The sequence below is a fragment of the Mauremys reevesii genome, linkage group 9 (genome assembly GCF_016161935.1).
Source record: "Mauremys reevesii isolate NIE-2019 linkage group 9, ASM1616193v1, whole genome shotgun sequence".
NCBI classification, from domain to species: domain Eukaryota; kingdom Metazoa; phylum Chordata; order Testudines; family Geoemydidae; genus Mauremys; species Mauremys reevesii.
The window spans coordinates 91,606,387-91,620,924 of NC_052631.1; the positions used below are offsets into that span (position 1 = coordinate 91,606,387).

Genomic DNA, 14,538 nt, shown 5'->3' on the forward strand with positions numbered 1-14,538 from the left:
AGGCATTGAAGGTTCATTTTAAGTCCTATATATGAGATGTAGGCACTCAGCACCTTTTAAAATCAGACCGAAAAGCTGAAAAATGGGTAATATTTTTGCAGAATACATGGCTTTGCCTTGTTTTGGGTTGCTTTCTTACATTTCATGCCTCTACACTCTCCTATTCTGTTGCTGTGCCATACTGGCTTTCTTTGAATTCGGGTAGCTGTGCTCCTTCTGTATGTAGCAATAAAAATGTAACCTCATAAGGTCTGATGTGATGAGGCTGAATGGCTCTTTTAACCTCCAGGTTATAGGTCTTGTGCTATTACTAATCCTGCATACAACAGACCCATACAAGTTAGAGTGGAGCTAGACTCCAATAGGTCTAACAGAAATAGATCTCGGTACTTTTGTTTCTCTAAAAGAATCACTTGTTCAATTTCATAATGCTTTTCTAACCATTAGGAAAAAACCATGTCTTTGCAGTATGGTTATACTGTGTCTTGACATCAGGCCAGATCCCATTAAAGTCAATGAGAACACTCTTCTTGACTTCAGTTGGCATTTAGATCTGACATAGTTTTAAATGAAAAAACGTACTTTTTTTTTAAAAAGTGATTAACATAAAGAGGACTTGTTTTGGTTTTTAACACACTCCCCGCCAAAATCTTTACCAATTGTTGCAATACTGGATCCAACAGTGTTACTGATATAGTTGTTCACATTTGACAACAATACCAGAAAGATGAAAAATTACTATTCTGCACTATAAAACAGCTGAATCCTAGGAACTGTACCTGCTGTAACGGGGGTGCAGTTGAAATTTATGCAAACTGTCTTGACACTTAGGCATTTCCTTTTGACACTAATGGGGTTAATGTCTTCCCCTGCCATAATGAATTAGAAATAGACATTGGATTTCTTTTAGCCTGTAGGGCTATTAAATGTAATCAGTGCTGCCAGCATTAAAATGAAGCCTCGGCAAGGTCCTTTTACCATTCTTTTCCCTAATAAAATAATTAAACAAATATCTGGACAATTTGAGGCTAATGGACCTATGAACAGTAAGCAGCCTGAATTTGTAAAGAACAAATCTTGCCAAACAAACCTCATCCATTCATTTGTATATATTTATGTGTATATACTTTTTATATATAATATAAAAATAAACATCTTGCCTAAAATTATACATTCCATCTAACAATTTATTTATTTTATATATATATAACCTGAGATCAGTTGTTAGACAGAATATGTTTGAGGTCACATCTTCAGCCTGAGGAAGCCCGTCAGTAATGGGGGATTCTTAACTGCCATAAGGCTGTCAAAGTTGGCTGCTGTGCCAACCTCCTCTCCACTCCACATAGGGGTCATAATAGAGGAGATGAGGGCATGTGATAGAACAAGGAGAGGGTGAGCCACTCTCTTTGGCAGTTTTCACTTGGCATATGGTGCCTTAGAGACCAAGGCAGCTGTTCATAATCTAAAGCAGCTCCTAGGCTGATCTAAATTTTATCAGGGCTGGGGCTGGAGCTATTTGAGAATTGGATATCAGTCAACTTATTTCCAACTTACATTGGTGTAAGTGAGGACATAAATTGCGTGTAGAACTACAGAACATACGGGTAAACTAAACTCAAGAATTTGGTGAAATGACTCTTTAACAGGTGTTGATTGAAAGTGCACTGTGGTTTGCAAACCGTGGTTATCTGCCTATTTTGGTTCTCCTTTGCTTCCAAATAATGACCTTGAATGCCATGGCAGTGAAAAAGGGCAGGAAGCTACAGAAAATGTGTGTATTCACGCAGTCAATAAGTCCACATCTCACTTATTTCTGAGTTTGTTGGGCCATTTACCAGATATATGTTGCTGGAGTCTAAATTATTGTCTAGGAATCCTCATTCCAACCCTGCTCCTCCCAACACAGTTTAAGAGCAGAGGAATGTGATGGTGGTTTTCTCCTGGGGAAGTGTGTGATATTTGCTTAAAATATGTTGTTTCAGCAAATAATCCCGAGACCAAACTAACTTGTAGAAAGCAACCACATATGATGTGAGCAACATTAAAGCATATGGCTGCAAAAGAAACTGTGATGAATGTTTGTCAAAAATTGCAGGATTTGCTTACCCCTTCTCCCAATACAAAAGCAACTTCAGTTTTCTGTTTTTTACATAATCTCTCCTGCATGTTTGTGTCTAGGGAATTTTTTCAGCATTTTGACATTGCAATTTGGTAAATGCTAATTACTGTAATAAAGATTTTTTTTATATGCTGATTGTTTCCTCATTAACCAAGGCAGTAATACTTATCATTGTCATAATGGATAAGCCTTGTTGAACTTGACTGATCATTCCAAAGTGTCATTTCTTTATTATACAACATTTTGGTACACTAAAAATGATGTAGATGACTGTAGGAACATGCTGAGTAGAGAAGCATAAATCTTTCAGAATGAAGCCTAAGATCAGATGCAATTCTCCTGGACTCCAATCTTGATTTCAATGGTACAACATCTTAATTTCAGTGGTATAACCACCATCAGTAAATGTGAACCGAAGCCCTATTCACGGGACTGCGTCAAAAAATCTGTCAAAATTGTTTTTTAATAAGAAATTGGGTGATGAAATTTTTTTTTCAAAAAAAAAATCTGTTTCATGGCAAGTTCTGATACTTTGTCAAAGAGAAAAAAATATGTCCATTCAAAATGGACTCTAGAATGCTAATGGGAGTTGTAGTTCAGGTTCCTCATGCTCCCATTTCCCTCCCTGGGTCAGGCTTTTCAGTAGAACTAAATCTACCTGATTCACCACATCTACAGACTCCTTTGAAGCGCCTTCTTCCTGCTGTCACCCAGGGGGAGCAAACGCTGCATCATGGGAGATGTAGTCCGGCCTATTCAAGGAGCTTTACTCACATTCTCTTGTAATACAATTCCCATGACACACCAAGGTGCCAGTTTAAATTGAAATATGTTGGGGTTGGGCTGGAATATTTTAATGAACATTTTCCTTTGGAAAATTTCAATGAATGTGAAAAACATCTAGTTTTTGTTTATATTGCCCATGGAAACCTCCCTTTCTTCCCACCAAATATTTTCGGACCAGCTTTAATAAGCAATAAACCTGATGATAACCAACAGGCATCTGGGTTCAGGTTTGAGACCAATCTAAAATTCCGCTCAGCCTCACCAGAAATTTTGCTGAAGTTTGTAATGTTAACAGGAAGAAGACTTCCTAGATGGCAGTCTCATGATGAAACCATGTAAAACTTGGCATCTTTAGCTGAGGCTGGAGTGCGGTTTGGGTATAAAATTAGTCCACAATTCCTAACAAAATGTGAAAAGCGTGAACCAACACTGATTTAAATTGTTCCCCAAATTCCTGAAGAATGAAGCTGGTAGCTTTCACTAGGCTTGGATTTGATTTTTTTTTTCAAGTCCTGTGTTTTTGTTGGTTAAAGGTAGCAAAGCAAATACAGTAAAATGAGTACAGTAGATGAATTAGTCATTTAACAGAAAAGGGCATCATTTCATTTGTTTGAAACACAGTTCAGGAATGCACAGCTGCAGTGTCCTTACAAAGAAGGGATCCCAGTCACTTTCACATGAATTCACAAGGACGTATCTAATGATTTAGGTGGGTTTTTCATGCCCTTCACCTAAAAAAAAAAAGGTGGGGGTGGTGCAAAATGCACTTTTGAGAAAACATGGCCTTCAGCTGCTTAGCAATCCCATTTTCCCTGATGCACGAGGAACTGCCATGCTTTAAAGTGCAGTGCTAGTTGTGGGGTACGTAATCCTTTAAGAGCCCTGGACAATGTCAAAAAAGAGTCCAGTTCTAAGTATGCTGACTGCAGAGGGTCTACTCTTCTGCACCCAGGGAAGTGATCTGAGAGCTGACTGATGCTGGTGTACGTAGAAAGAAGGGGTGGAACGCCATGTGGCTGGAACTGTGGGCATGAAGGGTGCCGAATTGGGGTGCAGTCCCAGGGGTGTGTTCATTTATTCAGCCCACTTCCAAAGTATAAAGGAGAAATAGAAGAGGCCTGGAGCAGAGCAATGAAAATAATTAGAGATATGCAAAGACTAAGGAAGTTTGAAATTTAGTGTAGAGAGGAGACAAATGAGGGGTGATGTGAGCAAGGCCTATTAAAATAAGTGATATAGAGAAAGCAACTCAGGTGCTTCTGTTTCACCTCTCCGAACCAGGAATGAGGTAACACCCAGTAGACTGAAAGGTAACAGATTTAAACTGGTTAAAGGACCTTCTTTTACATAGTATATAATTAATAGAGGTCACTGAAAAACAGAATTTCCATCCCGCAGGAAATGCTGAGATTTTGAAATCTGGTTTTGCCCTGAATTGAGATGAAAAAAATCAAAATCTGAGTTTTTCACAAAATGAAATGTTCCAAAATATTTTATTTCAACCTTATTGAAATATTTTGTTGTTTTGACTTTCATGCCAGATTACAAATTCTAATATAATATATAACCTAAAATCAAAATGATAGTCAAACAAAACAAAATCCAAACTAAGTGTTTCAACCGTAAGTAAATGTCTCAGCAATTTCCTTTTGAAAACGTTGACGTAATTGACAAAGTTCTGTGAAAGTCGTCAAATCTGCCTTTTCCAACAGAAAACTGTTCCTTCAAAAACATTCAACTAGATGTAACAATTAACTTGTGAAAATCACTGCCACGAGGTATTGAGACAAAGAGCTTTATAATCACAAAAGATTAGAAATGTACATGGCTAACAGTATCCACCGTTATACTAGGTGGGATAAAAATGTGTAAGAGGGATGTGAATGATCCAGTAACTGATTGATGTTGAGTAAAAATTTTGGTCCATGGGCAAGTTATTGACACAGCCTCCATTTCTGGGGGTGGGTGTCTTACACCTTTCTGTGTGAATCGTGTGTTGGAGAAAGGATCCTGGATTAGAGGCACCACTGCTATAGCAATTCCTGTGGATACAGCCTCCTTCTTCTGAAGCTGCCGGGACATGCCACAAGAGTTACTGCTGCTCAGAGCAGCGTGAATTTCCATTCCGTGCTTTGTCAGCCACATTGGAGGGCCCACAAAGTAGTGGCTTGGCAGAAGAATCAATAGCAGCAAAAGCCAATGCATTTTCTTTTCATCTTATATAGTATTAACTTTCCCTTCTTATCCTGGATGAAATATATAGTGTGTCTGAAATATTTATACAGCAGATGAACAAATTTAAGGCAGGAGAGCATTCTATTTATTTTTTCTCCACTTGTATATCAATCATGCTAATAAATAGTGCTGCTCTTGTCAGTGGTTTTATTAACATCTATAAACTGTTCAGTCTGTATTAAAAAATGACAAAAGTCTTATCTTGTTGGTGCTGACCTTCCTGCTAACACTGATGTGACTGATGACATAATAGGTAATATGGAGAGATGGGATATAAATATTTAATAGGGATAGATAGGTTTATTACTGAAACATGTAAAATGGTCTCACAGCTGTCAGCTGTAATTACTGCCACTGTCTAAAAGGTACGCACCCATTTGTGTATTTATGGAATTAAGTTTAGAAAGTCAAGATGATAAAAAGTTAAGCAATTAAATGGAACCATTTGTCAATCCAAAACCATATTTGGTTTTGCTTTTTTTTTTAAACAAGAGCATGTTTAAATGCATAATGAGGTGATGTAGTTAGGAGGGTCTTCTGTTTTGTAACCATTTCTGAGGCTATGTCTACACTAGAGACCTCACAGCGGTATCAATGCAGTTGAGCCACTGTAAGATCTCTTGTGTAGCTGCTCTGAGCTGATGGGGAAGACATAATTAAACCACCTCCAATGAGTGGCAGTAGCTATGTCGGTGATTGTCTCCCACCAACACAGCACTGTGCACAATACCACTGATGCCGATGAAACTATGTCGCTCACACTCCTGAGCAACATAAATGTTGCCGACATAAGTGGTAGTGCAGACATGGCCTAATCCAATGTGTTTGCCTGGATGGAACAATCTTTCAGCTTTCAGGCCTGGTGTTGATTTCAGGCATGTCTGCTCATTTCACAGTAGACATAGTCATGCCCACCACTGAATCAGATCAACATGGTGCCATTAGGATGAGCAAATGCTTGTTGACCACTGGGTTTTCCTAAGCAGTGTTTTACGAACCTTTCTGCATAAAATGTACAACTTGCCTGTTTTTCTGGTTTTATTATGAATTTGGACCTCATGTTTTTTCAGACAAACCTTGACAATGTTAGATGTTTTATTTTGAGTTTTGGTTATCTCTATTTCAAATTAAAAAATAAACTGAATTCATGTGGCTCCTACTGAATTTGGTGGGAGATGCATGTATCCCATGGTAGGAGAACAGGGCCCAGACTACGTACTTTGACATTCACAATGCTTATAGTTAGAAGGGCAGATGCAGAGTTAGACTCCTTGCAATTCACAATGAATATGTATGAATATTAAAAAATGGTCTTGTGTAGAATTAGCTTCATTTTTTTCTAAGTTCAAAACAATTTGTTTTACCAAAATCTGTTTTATACAAGTGTTTACATTCCAAAAAGTAAATAGAGAGCTTACCCAATGTTCCTGCTCCCCCTCTCCTCAGTGACCCAATATAAAGTTGGGCTTGAGATTTTGAACAGTCTTTCAGCTTTTGTAACTCAACATAGTTGTGCACACAAACCAGAATTACTTCCAATTTTAAATGAACAGAAAGTTGGCTGCTTGGCAACAATTTATTCTCAGTCACTTGACAACGATGTCATGCAGAAATATGCAGATGGATGTGATGGTATCACTGGCTTTCTCTTCTGGAAATCTTTAATTTTATGCTGGCCCATTTTACTTTGTTTTCCCTTGGTCTGGCAAGCTGGTGCATTTTAAAGTTGCATAATATAGCACCACATACCAAAAACATATTTGTCTCTAAATTGATTATTTTTATTATTATTATTTCTTGAAATGGTTTATTTATTCCTCAGAGAGAGAGAGAGAAATTTTCCCTCCTCTTTTCACTGACTCAATGAGAAGCTGGGCTTGAGATTCTGAGCAATCTTTCTGATATTGTTATTCAACATAGCTCTTTTGGCTACCAGCTGATGATCTGGCCTCTTGCTCCCAATGCCATTTCTTTCTTTCCTCCCAGTGAAAGTTATTGTATGTGTTTCTGAAAACAAGGCAGGGAAGTTCTCACGTAGACAATACCACACTGATAGATTGAGAGCATGGAGTATTAGGGCTATATTATAACGTGTGACAAAGTTCCCCCTCTACCTTGGTGTGTCCTGCACTTATTGGCGGATTTGCTTGCCTCACAGATTTACCCTGTGGGTTGGGAAACAGCCCAGACACCTTCCCCTCTGGTAGAAGCCACAGTCCAGGTCAATTCCTCCTGTGTTTGATCAGGAGTTGGGAGGTTTGGGGGGGAACCAGGCCCGCCCTCTACTCAGAGTTCCAGCCCAGGGCCCTGTGGACTGCAGCTGTCTAGAGTGCCTTCTGGTACTGTTGTGCGACAGCTACAACTCCCTGGGCTACTTCCCCATGGCCTCCTCCCAACACCTTCTTTGTCCTCACTACCAGACCTTCCTCCTGATGTCTGATAACGCTTGTACTTCTCAGTCCTCCAGCAGTGCCTACTCACTCTCAGCTTCTTGCACGCCTCTTGCTCCCAGTTTCTCTCATGCACTTCCTCTCCTCTGGTGCCCTTTGGCCTGACTGGAGTGAGCCCTTTTATAGCATCAGAGGGGCCTTAATTACAGTCAGGTGTTTAACAGCCTCACCTGACTCTTAGCAGGTTAATTGGAGTCAGGTGTTCTCATTAGCCTGGAGCAGCCCCTGCTCTGGTCAGTCAGGGAACGGAAAACTGCTTATCCAGTGGCCAGTATGTCTCCCGTCTATTACTCTGCTGTTCCCAGCTGGCCTGGGTCTATCACACATGCATGTATTTCTTTCGGGCTGTGCTTAACTCAGCTTTTTGTGGAGAAAAACCATGCAGCTAGCGGTTGCCTACAGGAGTTGTTCTCACTCAAGCGAGTAGTACCCCAGAATTCCAGCAGATTTGTTTGTAAACAAAACTTTGAGAATCAGGACACATGTTTGCTTGTTTTGGTTCCTGTAGGTTCACAGCCTGTGAGCTTAATGTTCTATTTCAAAAGAAAACTCAGTCAAGTTTGGCGTGGTTTCCATCTGACACCATAACTCGGCTCATGTTCATTTGGTTCCATCTAGTTTTAGGTTTTGTTATGGAATGTTCACTGTCTTTTAAACAACACAGGCACTGTAGAAAAGTGGATCTGTCCTACAGAGTTCAGGTTCAGGACTGGATCTGAACTGATGCAAACTTTAGGGATGTATAGCTCTCAGGGCCATCTCTAAGGGCATGTCTGTGCTGCAGTTGGAGGTGTGATTGCAGCTTGAATCTGGCTCACATGGCTAGAAGTAGGAGTGAAGACATGGTGCCATGGACCCTGGCATGGGTAAGGAATGTGAATACATATCCAGATGTGGGTCTCTATGCTGCATCCCGTGCTGTTGTGTCTTCACTAGTTTTAGCCATGCTAACCAGAGTAAAGCTAATGAGGGTGTGCGTACATGAATTGCAATCACACTTCTGACTGCACTGTAGACATACCCTCAGAACATGATTCAATCTAGAAACCATCTGAATGAGATCACATCCTCAAACAGGGATGGGATCATATTTTACTATCAGTTTAGTTAGTGTAAATCCAGAGTAAATAACTTGTCTATAGTGCTTATTTCTGTATTGAAGAATGAAATTAAATGTACACTTTTTTATTTAGGTCTGGTGTAGTGCATCTTTTTCATGCTCATTCATTAAAGCGATTTACCTAATGTGGCCCTAGTGAGCAGAACCACCAGAAAGCCTTGATTCAGCATACGAACATACACATTCAGGAGGTATCCAATAACATAGACCATGCTCTGTGAGGCCCAGATCCTGCAAACACTTATACAGTTGCTGAATTTTATGCACGTGGTAAGTCCCACTGAAGTAAATAAAAGCACTCGTGAGTAAAACTTGCAGCATCAGAGCCATGTATGTAAATCTCATGAAATTGGAATTCCGGGATTACAGAATCTGGTTATATGTTATGTTTATAATGCACAAAGTTAGTCATTCATTTTAAAAAGCCCAACAAAAACCTTTTATCTGCCCCTAACTTCCTTCTATGCAGTGTAAAGATTTAACCTTGGTCTGTTAGTGCAGCCTCTAAATTGCTACCTAAGCATGTTTTTGACAGCTGTCAATTCAGAAACAGTTTATCAGAATAGAAAGATGACAAGAAAATGCTGAGCTGCTATGACAGTGATGACAAAAACTCATTAAGGCATGCATCCCTGTAGGAAATGTTTCTGCACTACAGCAGATGGCCAGTGGACAGGGGAAACAGTTAAAGCCTGAACTGAGGAAATCGGTTAACTCTTCACAGCAAAAGATAGAAATAAAAACTAAATAAACTTGACCAAACTTCAGTGGTCCTGATGCTGCAAATTTTATGCACCTGATACTCCTGGGGGAATTCAGCACCATGGCGCATGCACAGCATTTATGTCCCCCGCAGATTTGTTTGTTTCCCTGCAGAAAAATGACTTTCTGATGGGAAAGCAAGGGGAAGCCACAAGAGCGGTCATGCGACCCTCCCCAGCAGTATGTTTCGGGTGCCCAGGGCAGCCGGCAGAGAGGTACATCACTGTGGCGTGGGGGTGGGACTGGGGAAGACATGTCTGCTGGCTCCTATCCTGTGCCAGGCTCAGCTGATAGTCCTGGCTGGGCAGGGGTGGACGGGACTTCCTCTTTTCCTGCATGGTATTCAGGGCCAGGTCAAACCCACCCCCAGATTTCTCCCCTGGCTGTAGGAAGCTCTACAAACTCCCCCTCCCCCATGCTTCCTGCACCTATCGCTCTTCAGCTTCAGGGGGAGGGATCTTTGTTCAGAGAGCTGTTCCCCCCATACATCCAACCCCCATGCATCCAGACCCCCTGATACGCAGACCCTCCTGCCGAGCCTCACCCCTGCTCACACCCAGAATCCCCCCCAATGAGCCCCACTGCCCCAGCATCTGGACCCCCCCACACTGAGCCCTCCATGCCCAGATCCCTCTGCTGAGCCCCCAACCACCTTCACTTAGACCCCCCTGCAGAGTCCCATTACTATTGCATCCAGAACCCCTGAACAAGCCCCTGTGCATCCAGATCCCCCCAGCACCCAGATCCTCCACTGAGCCTCCTGCACCCAGATTGCCCCACACAGAACCCTCTCAACCCACACTTGGATTCCCCCACACACAGAGCACCGCCTCACTTAGATCGTGCCTTGCACCTGGCACGGAGGGGCAGGGCTCTGGGGTGTTTCTGGGGCAGGCCCAGTCCTTGCGCTGTTCAGGGTTAGGTGTAGCCTCACTGCTGAGTCTGTGTCCAGGTGCAGGGGGGAGCTGCACAGTGATCTCCCACCTCTGTCCAGCCAGTGGCCTGTGCTCCCCAAGGTTATGCTGGAGCCTCCACATTTATTTGACAAATACAGTTTGCAGAATTTTAAAGTATTGTGCGCAGAATTTTTTTTTTTTTGGTGCAGAATGCCCTCGGGAGTAACACGGGTACTTTTTTGTACTTAAGCAGGACTTACTGTGCATATAATTCAGAATCTGTGTAAGTGTTTGCAAGATCAGGTCCTTAGGTAGGATGGTATATGTTATTGGATACGTCCTGAACATGTATACTGAATTGAGACCTTTCCAATGGCTCTGCCCACAACTAATGGCACTTGCGATTTAAATATTAAAAATGCTAAAATGACAATGCAGGAAGGCAGAAAGGGAAATGCAATTTATCAAACTATGCAGTCCATGGTCAGCTAGGACATGACAAAGTCCACCCATTTGTGATACCAGAGTCACGTGCAACTCATGGCAGAGTGTGACATTATGATCATCTTTCTCTTGCACAATTTGTTCAGCCTTGGGAGCATTAACTCGAGCTTGTTGAAAAATGAAAACCCTGTTTTTGGGAAAAATGTAGCAATTTTGCGGTGACTGGTTCATTTTAATTTATTAAATTGGGAAATCTTCGTATATTTTCAATTTATTTTATCAGAAATATTATAAAAGTGCTACAAAATGGTTAGCAATATTTCCCCATTACCACAAAACCAATTTTGAGTCAATAAAAAAATGTTAATCATGTGGATGTTTTTGAGGGAAAAAATAGAAAACAAGCTTAACAATTTTTCATAAATCTTTTTAGAAAAAGGCAATCTTTGTGTAAAAATATATATTAGAAATATTTTGTTGTTCTGTACTAGTGTTAACATAGCTGATAGTTCGCTTTGAATCCTAATGATGACACGTTAGTATCAATTTTAAATGATTATAGTGTGGTTCATAGTACCTACAACTCAGTGAGTTCTTGGTTGCTTCTGATCAGGGGAAATCCTGAATGTGAGATTTGAATAGAGAAGCTGGCCAGAGCCCAGGGGCAAGGTGGGGAGAGAGAAAGAGAGTTCTTTACTAATGGCAAAAGGTCTATTGGAAGTTGAGGACCTCTTAAGAAGGGGGTTTTGTGGGGGTAGTTCCAAGTGTTAAATTAGAAGGTGAAAGGAGGACGTCATAATTCAGAGGACAGAGGTTTGGGAAAAGCAGAAAGAGATTGTGCTAGTGTGATGGCTGCCATCTTGGTTGACATAACAGGGACCTCAGAGATAAAATTATGCATCTCTACAGCTTGGGCTAAAGAGCCAGGCTCTCAGTGGGGCTATAACAGGCTCATATCCTTTTTGTAATCACACAGAGAGGGCCTGTAACACACTAACCAGAGGGATAATACCCCCTTCAGATAAAAAAAAGCTTGTCCTCAGTGCCTGAGGCTCAAGCAGTTCGAATCCCAGAGGAGGCTCTAGGATTGCCTTCATCTTGGCCAACACCCGTGATTAAACCAGTGACCTCAGTCCAGACATAAAAGCGTGAGTCTCCCCAGCTTGAACAAAAAAAAGCCAGGTGCTGTAGTTCACAGCTGTAATAGACTTGTATCCTCTGTGGATTGGGCGCTCCGGAGAACGTATAACACCACTGATAATTGGGTTACATTCAGAAGATGGGGGAGGAAGGCAGATTGGTGAGTAGTGCTAAAGGAGAATATTATCCCAGCCTACCCAAAGCTTTGGAGCATAACCGTGAGGGACTTGCCGACATCAAACTTGAGGTTCATCGCAAACTCATTATAACATGGTTTAAAAGGGAGAGATGGTGAAAACCTCCTACAGAAACTCCTCCATTTTATCATGTCTGATACAATGTGCTTACACTCACTCACATTATTAGTAGACACCCCTTCCCTCCGCCGCCTCCAGTTTGCCTCTGGATTTAAAAAAGCACAGCACAGAGATGAAAACTACTATATTATGCCGTCTCAGGAAACCATAAAGGAATCGTAAAATAAAAGAACTTGCCATTTGAAACAAAGTTTTTTCTCCTATGTACTTGACCTACTTGGTTAGACATACAGTTTCTCACAAATTTACTGCATTATCTCAGCTGTTTTCATGCTGCCATAGTTAGGGTTTGTCAGCATTTCCCTTATAAACTCCTTTTGATACTCAGATGCTTCCAGAGGAAGTAGATTGTACAAATTCACTTTGGCTGAAACTCTATTCCACAAGCAATATATTCTCAGTTTTCAAAAGTATGTTTGGTCATTTTTGGAGTTGCACCAGCATAACCACATTAAAATATAGGTGACTAGTTTTAGTGGGGTGGGGGCAGCTGTTCAGTGCCACTCAGACAGTGCAAAGTTGCCGAATTCTGGCTATAAGCGATCAGCAATCAAATTCTCTGTTGATGGAGCTCGCTCCATTGTAGTGAAAAATTGGTGTTAAGAGGAGCTGTGCTCTGCTTCCTCAGTAACTTACTGGTGGAAATTAGAGATGCCCTTAGACTGCTTCATTGCATTCTCATGCCAAGTTGGTACTGCCCCCAGGTATGGCATTTGCCTCCTGGAATTTGGTTGCAAAGCGGAATCAAGCACCTATGTTTTTGTGCATAAGTTAGGAAGAGGTTTGTTTTGTACTGATACTTCATGGGCAATCAGATCATATTGATAACTAGTGAAACATTGCAGGGGGATGGGAAAGATGAAGACCTTGGAACAGTATGAGGGTTGGAGCTGAGAAAAGAAGAAGGGAGGAAGAACAGAGGGTGGGACGGGAAGGGAGATGGCCCATTCAACTTATTGAAGAGCTGTGCACAATTAGTAGCATTCTGGATTATGGATAATGGGGGATAAGGGACAGGATGAGAGCCCTCTTTTATGTGAAAGCTACAATAACAGAAGCCAGGATGGTCATACAAACAAAACGACAAGGAGAAAAACCTAACAGGGAAAGGAAAAATTGAAGGATCAATCTATGAAAACACAGGTTCTGATCCCCAGCCAGGCAGAAGCAGAGCTTTCTTCTGTTTGAAGGTTTACTCCTTGTTTATATCTTACTAAACTCGACACCTGGATACTTTAGTGCCCTAGGAAGAGAGAGAGACACGCAGATAACAGAGAAAATGAGAGTGAAACAGAAGGAGGAAGTGGTGAGTGGACAGAATGAAGAGCTGATGGCAATCTGTCCTATGAGAAATGAGTGCTCCATGTCAGTCAGTGAAGGCGGAGGTCCTGCCTCAAGAATTTCTGATTTAGGGCTATGCTGGGCTGAATCACCTGAACTAAGAAAGGGGAAAAGAACAGTAAAAAAAAGTGAAGGGTGTAATATCTTTTGGCATTAAAATATTACCCAGTTGCTTAATTTTTTCAATAGGAATCGTGAGAGAAAACAGATTTGGTATTGTAGCGATGGACACTTTTGTCCACTGACATTTTGTAAAATGAAATGAAAATCCCCTTGGGATTCAAAACTTGGAGCAAATTTTTCTCACCCTCATTCTTGTCAGGATTTACATTGGTCTCTGAGAAGTGCCTGATGCTGCATTTTCATTAGTTCATAACAAAATATAAAGCTTGAATAGTTTGTTCAAATCAGTTTATGGTATCCCCTAAAAGCATCCAACCCTCCTGGGGCCACCTCAGAGTTCTTTTCCCACCATCCCTCATGGCATCTTAAACCCTATTTGACCTATTCACATGCAGCCCTGTCTCTTGGTATCTCTCCTTTCCCTTTCCCCTCCATGTTAATTTCCAAATCCGTGTCTGCCTACAGCTTCCTATCAGTCCTGTGTTACTAGATCCCATCTGAGCTTAAGAAGTCTCTGATCTCCCTCTTTCCCAGCTGCTGGTCTAAAGGTGAGTGATACAGCCAGGTCGAATATAGAGACCACAATGACACTTGGCCATGCCAATATTCCCACACTAGGTAATACAGACTATCTGGGTGTTGTGAGAAACTCAACTATTTCGATTCACTTGGGGGCAGGTGCAGGCCTTTAACTTTGGTTTTGCTTCAGATGAGATTACCCATCTCTGTTTTTTTTGAGTGGGGGGAGATAATAGGGAGCTTCCTGTGAACTAGAACCAAAATTCAACCGAAACTGCTAACT

General features: G+C 41.3%; 1 protein-coding gene across 5 annotated transcripts in view; it reads left to right on the forward strand.

The window, feature by feature from the left end:
* The window catches only part of IL1RAPL2 (interleukin 1 receptor accessory protein like 2), a 548,503-nt gene that overhangs the window by 188,756 nt on the left and 345,209 nt on the right, over positions 1–14,538 (forward strand). The window lies entirely within an intron of this gene.